Here is an 8,104-nt window from a genome sequence, read left to right as displayed (position 1 = left end):
AGCCTTCCCCCCTCTCTGCGGGTAAGCGTCTCCGTTTTATCTTCCCGCGCCGATCCCGCGCGTGCGTGGTTCCGGTTCCGGCCCCCGCTAAGTTCCCCGCCGCGTTTCCGGGTCCTAGCCCGGAAACGGGGCGGATTTCCAGGATTCTTCCCTCGGGCCGGGCCCCGCGGGGTCCTGGACCCCTCACAACCACAAAATCAAAAAAACCCTACTAAACATAAAATACTGGCTCCCCAGCAGGAGCCAATGGTCCTCGTGGCAGCTGCAGCCTGGCCTCACAGTCTGCTTGGTGGGGCAGCTGCTGGCACAAAGGGAAGAAGCCAAGATGGCCCTCACCACTGATTGGCTGAGAAGGCTGCCCATCACCCTCTTTCCAGCTATGAGGGTCTGGGCCATATGACAGACAGTGCTCTTGGTGAGAGGAGGGACCACAAGGATCCCTCAGCTGATCAGTGGTGAGGGATGAACTCGCTGCATAAAGGCCATGAAATCGGCTTCATGTGCAGCAAGCAGCCCATAAAAATGCCTTTTACTTGCCATGACATAGGTAGATCCCTACATTTTGGAAACAGCTGAAAGCTACGGAACATTACCATCAGCAATGCCTTTCAAGTAGCCTCCAAATCGGTTGGAAGGACAAAAGCAAACCCCACCAACATTGAAGCTATGTTTATATGGCACCAGATCTGTTAGACATGACATGTCATAAGGATGCCAGAGAGCTGGTTCCCAAAAGAAATCCTATATTCCCAACTCACCAAAGGTTACCACTCTAGAGATGGCCAAAAGAAGAGATACCAGGGTACCTTGAAGGCCAGTCTGAAAGAATGCAATATTAACATCAATATCTCAGAGACATGAGCACTGAACCATCCCCAATGATCCTGATGGATGACAAGGAATCAATCTTTTCAAGCAAACTTGCCTCACTATGAAAACATATAAACAAGGGAGATAAAAGGAAAGAGCCGTGACCCAACATCACTAGGATCTACTCCTTTCTTACAGAACTCTTTGCCATGTCTGCAGTAGAACATGCAGATCTTGGATAGGCCTCTTCAGTCATATATAGACTCACTGGGTTCATCTACATGACACACTTTACTATGCAGTAGCATAGTTTACTGTGTATAATTTACTGTGCAGTAAGTGTACATATCTAAACGTACACAGACTTACTGTACAGTAAACTGTGATACTCACAAGTGAATTTGCTACCTGTAAATGCAAATGCCTCAGCCTCTACCGTTAGCCCCAGCCCCTTCCCTTTGCCCTTTCCTGGCCCATCTGAACTCCCCTGGTCCCTGAGTTCCCCCTACAGCACACAGGGAAGCAAGAGACAGTGAGAAGCTTTTCTGAGCAGCCTTTGCCCTGTAGTTAAGTGGGCACGGGGCTGTCACATACTAAGGAACATGTCAGTGCTGATGGCGATGTCCTCTTCAGCTGCGGGGGCCAGGTATGTGTAGCACAGCCCAGGTGGTGGTGGAAGTTTCAGGGCAAGTGCAGGCTCACCTCACTGTTGAAGCTCAGGGTCCCCTGCCAGCTGTGCAGGAGTGCCCAGGGCACCATGGTCATTAGCAGCAGCAGGGCATAATGGGTCAGGAACCGCTCAGTCCATGCAAACAGCTCCTCAGACTGCACCTCAGACACATGCATCAGGAGCATGTTTGGGGTGCAAAGTGGCTGCAGGGGGGCTGGCCCTGGATCACCTCCACAGAGAGATTCCCTGAGGGAGAGGGGTGCAGGCAGCTCAACATCCGTCTCATCCAGGAGCCCCATCCCCCCTGAGCCCAACACCATGGGCTTGGTGGCAGAAGAGGAGACAGAGTGGTCTGGAGGAGGAGGAGGAGTGGGGGGGATTGGCTTTGGAGCCATGGCAGCAGGTGCTGTCAAGAGCCTGGCCTGTCCCGCCTGGGAATTGGATGGGGGAGACAGTCTGCCTGAGGCCAGCACCCAGTGCTGCCCCTGGGGAGTGAGCAGGGATGGTGGGGCTCAGCCAGTGGCCACCTGGGCTCAGGCCTGCCCAATATGAATTAGTTTATTTTCACAGCAACCCAGTGGGGTGAGGTGACAGGATTTCATAGATATCATAGATTTCTTAGACATTAGGGCTGAAAGGGATCTTGGAAGATCATCGAGTCCAGCCCCCTGCCCCAGGGGCAGGAAATCAGCTGGGGTCATAGGATCCCAGCAAAATAAATATGCAGGTTTCTCTTGAAGGTGTTCAAAGTAGGTGCTTGAACCACCTCAAGTAGGAGGCTATTCCAGACCCTGGGGGCTCGGATTGTAAAGAAATTCTTCCTTATGTCCAGCCTGAAATGGTCTTGGAGGAGTTTATAACCCTTTGACCTTGTCATCCCTTGGGGCGCTCTGGTGAACAAACATCCCCACAGATCCTGGTGGACACCCTGATAAACTTATAGGTGGCCATCAGATCACCCCTGAGCCTGAGCTTTTCCAAGCTGAAAAGTCCCATGGCTCTCAGCCTCTCATCATAAGGTCTGTCTTCCTGACCTCTGATCATACACGTGGCTCTTCTCTGGACTATCTCAAGCTTCTCTACATCCTTTTTGAATTGTGGAGCCCAAAACTGGATGCAGTACTCCAGCTGTGGCCTCACCAAGGCCGAGTACAGTGGGAGAATGACATTCTGGGATTTGCTTGAGAAGCATCTATGTATGCAAGCCAGCATTTTGGTCACTTTACTAGCCAGAGCATTACATTGAAGGCTCATGTTCATCTTGTGGTCAATCATGACTTCCAAGTCCCTTTCATTTGTAGTGCTGCCAGTGTAGCAATGCCAAGCCTGTAAGTACACTGCAGGTTTTTCTTCCCTAGGTGGAGAACCTTGCATTTTTTAGAGTTAAACACCATCAAGTCCTCATCCGCCCATTTCCTGAGCCTGTCAAAGTTGGGATGGATCACCCTCCTGTCCTCAGGTGTGGATGCTTTACCCCAGAGTTTGGTATCATTGATGAACTTGGCCAGTCCACTTCTGACTCCGATGTCCACATCATTAATGAAAATGTTGAACAATATAGGTCCAAGAACAGAGCCTTGGGGGACCCCACTGGTCACAGCTCACCACGATGACTGACGTCAGTCAACCACCACCCTCTGGGTCCGACCACAGAGCCAGTTCCCCAGCCAGTGGATCATGGTGGACCTGAGGCTGCAGTTAGCCAGTTTTGCTACCAGATCGAAGGTTTTTTTAAATCTCCTCTCCCTTGTCCAGGTGATAGGTCACCTGGTAATAAAAGGAAATAAGATTGGTCAAGCAAGACCTACCTGCAACAAACCCATGCTGATTATCTCTCAGGATGTTGCCATCGGCCAGTCTGTTAAGGATGGCCTCTTTGATAATCTTTTCTAAGACCTTCCCCAGGATAGATGTCAGGCTGATGGGCCTGTAGTTTGCTGGATTCACTTTCCTCCCTTTCTTGAAGACAGACACCACATTGGCCTTCTTCCAATCTTCAGGCACTTCACCAGAGCTTCAGGAGCTCTTGAAGATCTGTGCCAGGGGCTAAGCTATGATGCTTGTCAGCTCCTTGAGTACCCTGGGGTGTAGACTATCAGGGCTGTCTGACTTGAAGGTGTCCAGCCTCTCAAGGTGTTCCTTCCTGAGGTATGAGTCCCATTTTATAGACAGGGAACTGAGGCACAGAGGAAAAAAGGTAAAAAATGTATAAAACTTTTAATTATGCTATGCACTGAGTGTAGTTCAGCTCTTATTTTTATAAATGTTCTGTTTGTAGAGTTTTATGGTAGATGGTTGTCATTTTTTTCTTCACTCTGTTACTATTTTTCACAATTTTAAGGAGCAGTAATTAGGAACCGAAGAAAGCTAACCAATTTGACAGTTTTTGAAGCTGCCTATGATGACAGGCTCACATACAAGGCACACATATGCAACACCTGACACTGGTCCTGTATACAGATGAAACAGGAATTAATAGGTAACACAATTGTTCATTAAAAAATCCCTCTAAAATGTGTACATTCTGTTTCTGTTGTTGGCTGTAACCAAGCGCACAATGTGAATGAAGAGATGTTTATTAACGTAGTTTGTTGCTATTTATAGGCCAGTAGTATTTGGGGTAAGGCGGATGCAGTTCAGAGACATGGAATAAATTATCTTTCCCCAAAGAACATACATTAAAATAGGAAAAAAAGTATTTAGAAGATGGGGGAAGGGGCATAGCACCTTATTTTGTTTTGCTTTATTAAATATGTGTTTGATGTCAAACTGCCTCCTTACTGCACTATATAAATTGGTTACTCAGTTCTTGTAAGCATTGTGGCAAAAGAGGTTTTAAAGACCAAAAGAGGTGATTTTTTTATTATCCTGGAGTGTTATTGTGGGATTTATTTTTAATAAGAACTTTAATTTCTGTGATACAGCAAAATTCTAATCACATAGGTTCTGATCCAAACCTCACTGAAGAAAACTGAGATTCCCATCTTTTGAAGATTTCAGAGTGCTTTGGATGAGGTCCTTAGTCCTGATAGTGGTTTACATAATACAGCATTAGATGCTATAGATTGCATGGATAGTTCTGTTTAATAAGTACCCAGGAAAGCAGACAATTTGACTGGGAAAGTGTTAGGTTCCACAGTGCTGCTTTCATTATATGTTTTATTTTTGGTTCAGACAAATATAATCTTTCCGTGGGCTATTTCCCTTACCTGACATATATTTGTTTGCCTGATCATACAGTGTGTGTGATTGAATACCTAATACAGTTGTTCTCAGACCACCTTCAAAAGATGTTCAGTTTTTCTGAGTGTAATACCCTATGTGCGAAATAACTCAGAGAAAGCAGCTCTGTTTTTTCCCTCTTTGTTTTTCCACACAGGCATATTGGTAAGAGCTGCATTTGGTTATTCCTAACTGCACAGTAATTCTAAATTAATCATGGTTACATGTTGCTATCCCATTATTTATGTAATTGGGATTGTTAATGAAAAATTCTGTGATTATTTCATTTTGGAAAATAGAGGTATAATCTGAGATATAAACAGTGCTACTACATCAGCTGAGCAAGTGCCATTCAATATAATTCCAAAAATAGCCAGTAGGGATGTGAGACACTATCTTGCAGCTAATATTACTCCTTGGAGCAAGCTTGACAAGTGCAAAGCTAGCACTTGAATGCTGTAAAGGTATTAAAGCCAAGGTCCAGTGAAACACTAAACGGGTACTTAGCTTTCAGCAGGTGAGTAATCCAATGCACCTGGTTAAAGCTAAAGCTGTGACTAGGTACTTTACTTGAGCAAAGACAAGGCTTGGCTCCTGATGTTGTAGAGTTGTGCTTTCTTGATCAAGAACTTAAAATTCCTTTGACTATGTGGATGGGTAAAAAAAATAATGCTGCAGGTACCGCATCTGTATCTGCTAAAATCCTTTCAGTTGACATTAAATACAAACCTGAATCACAGTAGGCATGGAAGCACTGCTGGCACTTTTATTTAATGGGACAACTCTTGAGAACTGGTTGTGGTATGCCAATTGAGAAAATCAGATAGGAATTATTGACTTGGTTGCATTGCTATTTTTTAAACTCAAGGTTGAGCTAAATTCTTTCAGCAGTATGAGGTTTAGATGCATGGCTTCCATTAGGAGTATGATATCAGTGTTCAATACTAGTCTGTTCTTATACACAGTAGATACCTGTAAAAGTGCTTTTTATTAATACATGAGTAAATTCTATTGTGTTCTTGTTCTATTGTGCTAATTTTGTTGATGTAGTTCACTTGAGGAGGGGAGCTAAGATGGCTCCAAATGTGCATGTGTCCATAGCCTCTGATGATAATACCAGGTCTACATTTGGTAGAATTTTGGTACCATAAAATGGTAGCATATCAAAAAGATACTTCATTGCCAAAGACAAAAAAAAAAGACAAAAAAATACTGCTCTGTATACATAAGCCTATTTAAAAAATGCACACACGTACAAAAAATGTAAAAGTGTCTTGCAAGGCATTTAAGTGCCCTTTTATTTAGACATTTTGTAGTTGATGAAGTGAAGGTTTTTCTTTTATGAAAGCAGGGTTGCCATCCCATGTGAATTGCTCTCCTTTTGTGCTTGGAAAGACAGTAGAGGACAGATGCAAAGCACATTGCTTCTAAAGGGAGGTCACTCTTATTTGGCTTAATATACTAGGTAGTAGTGAGTCCACTCCCTGTTTCCTTCCAAACAGTGTTGTTCACTTATAAACAGACGTCATTTTGATCCTCAGGGGCAAGAGCTACTAAATTTTTGTAGAAGACAATCTTTACTAGGGGTGTGAGAAACAGGCCCTATTCAATTTGGATTTGGCCCGAATCAGGGACACCGATTCAATTTGTTGATTCGGATCACTGTCCCCGATTCGATTCATCCGAATCTGAAGATTCAATGCTGATTCAGAGAATTGGTGATTCAGCCATAGACACAGCTTTAAATGCTTTTTCTACATACCTTGAGGTACCAGTGCAGCTTGTGAATGCTGTGATGGTGGGGCAGATGGAGCGTCCCACAGGAGCATGGGGGGCCCCCCCATGTGCTCAATGGCGAACCTGGAAGTGGACTGTAAATCTTTCCAGCCCACTTCCAGGTCTGCTGGGGAGCATACTGGGGGGCCCCCCCTGCACCCCCCTCAGCTTGGTGATGGGCTACAGGGGGACTCCGGGTGCCCCCCCCCGGGCACAGGAGGCACCACTCGCCGCGCTGAAGGTGTGGGGGGGCCCCCCCGGCATGCTCCGCGGAGGACCCAGAACCGGACTGGAAGTCTTCTGCTGCCAGGTGTGCTGAGGACCCCCCCGCACTCCTGTAGGATGCTCCATCCGCCCCAGCATCAAAGCATTTATGAGTCGCCTGCTACCTTGAGGTATGCAGAAAAAACATTTAAAGCTGTGTCTATATCTGAATCAATGAATCTTTCTGGATCTCTCTGAATTGATTCGCAGGGTTCAAATTTGATTCAGAGAAATTAAAGGGTCCCCTGATTTGATTTGGATTTGGAGATTCAGCCACTGAATCAGGCCGAATCGCCGCCAAATTGAATCAGCGACCAAAGTTTTGCACAGCCCTAATCTTTACTCCTTTCCCTTAAGAGCCTTGGAAATGGCAGCTTTGTTTCTGTTTCTGTTACCACATTAAGATGTCTTTTCCCACCACACTGTAGTGAGTTTTACTAGGTGGCAAACCAGCCAAGATGACCTGCAACATCTGCCTTCTACCAGGAGTGATGTATCAACCATAATCATCACTGCTGATAATAAATGTATCAGCATTTACTGTATGGTATCCCACCAGGAGTTCCTCTCCCTTTATGGATACTGTATCTCCATGTTGTTCAACAGGCCTGAAGCTGTACTATGGTCCCAAAGCAAGTGTCTAGAAAGAAACCTGACCAGTGGCTTATTACCAGAACAATTACCAACCGAAGACTATGGCACTAGTGTCAGCATGAAGGCTTTGGCTTCCATGATCGCAGTTTGCTCTTCGGTGAGAGAGGCAGTGGTCTACTAGGAAGAGACAGCCTCCACCTCACTTCATTGGGAAGGAAGCTCTTTTCAGCCACAATGACTGACTTGCTTGAATGCATTTTAAACTAAGCCCACTGGGGGATGGGTGGACAACAATCAAAGCAAGCCTACTAGGCAACTTCTGCAACACCAACAGGTTAGGGCACTCAAGGGAATCCACTCCTACCCCAGCCTTGGAATGATGCCATCCTGGGAGTGCAAGGAAGCATAGGGCTTCCAAGGGGACACTTACGTGCCTGTACACTAATGCCAGGAGCTTGGGGAAAAAACAGAAGTAACTGGTCCTCCTGCTAAACAAGAATGACTACAATCTCATAAGGATAATGGAGACCTGGTGGGACTCCATCTATGACTGGGCCACAGATATAGATGGCTATACCCTATACAGGAGAGATCATGAAGAAAAAAGGGGTGCGGGGGTGTAGCTCTCTTTGTCAAGGAAAGCTACACATGCTTGCAAGATGACATTGGCACCCAGGGAGGATAGCTGGAGACCCTCTGGGTTAAAATATGTGGGGAACGTGGCACAAGGGACACAATGGTAGAAGTCTACTACACACCACCTAATCA

This window comes from Crocodylus porosus, unplaced genomic scaffold (assembly GCF_001723895.1).
Source record: "Crocodylus porosus isolate Cpor-Errol unplaced genomic scaffold, CroPor_comp1, whole genome shotgun sequence".
NCBI lineage: Eukaryota > Metazoa > Chordata > Crocodylia > Crocodylidae > Crocodylus > Crocodylus porosus.
Note: the sequence above shows the minus strand (reverse complement) of the source record.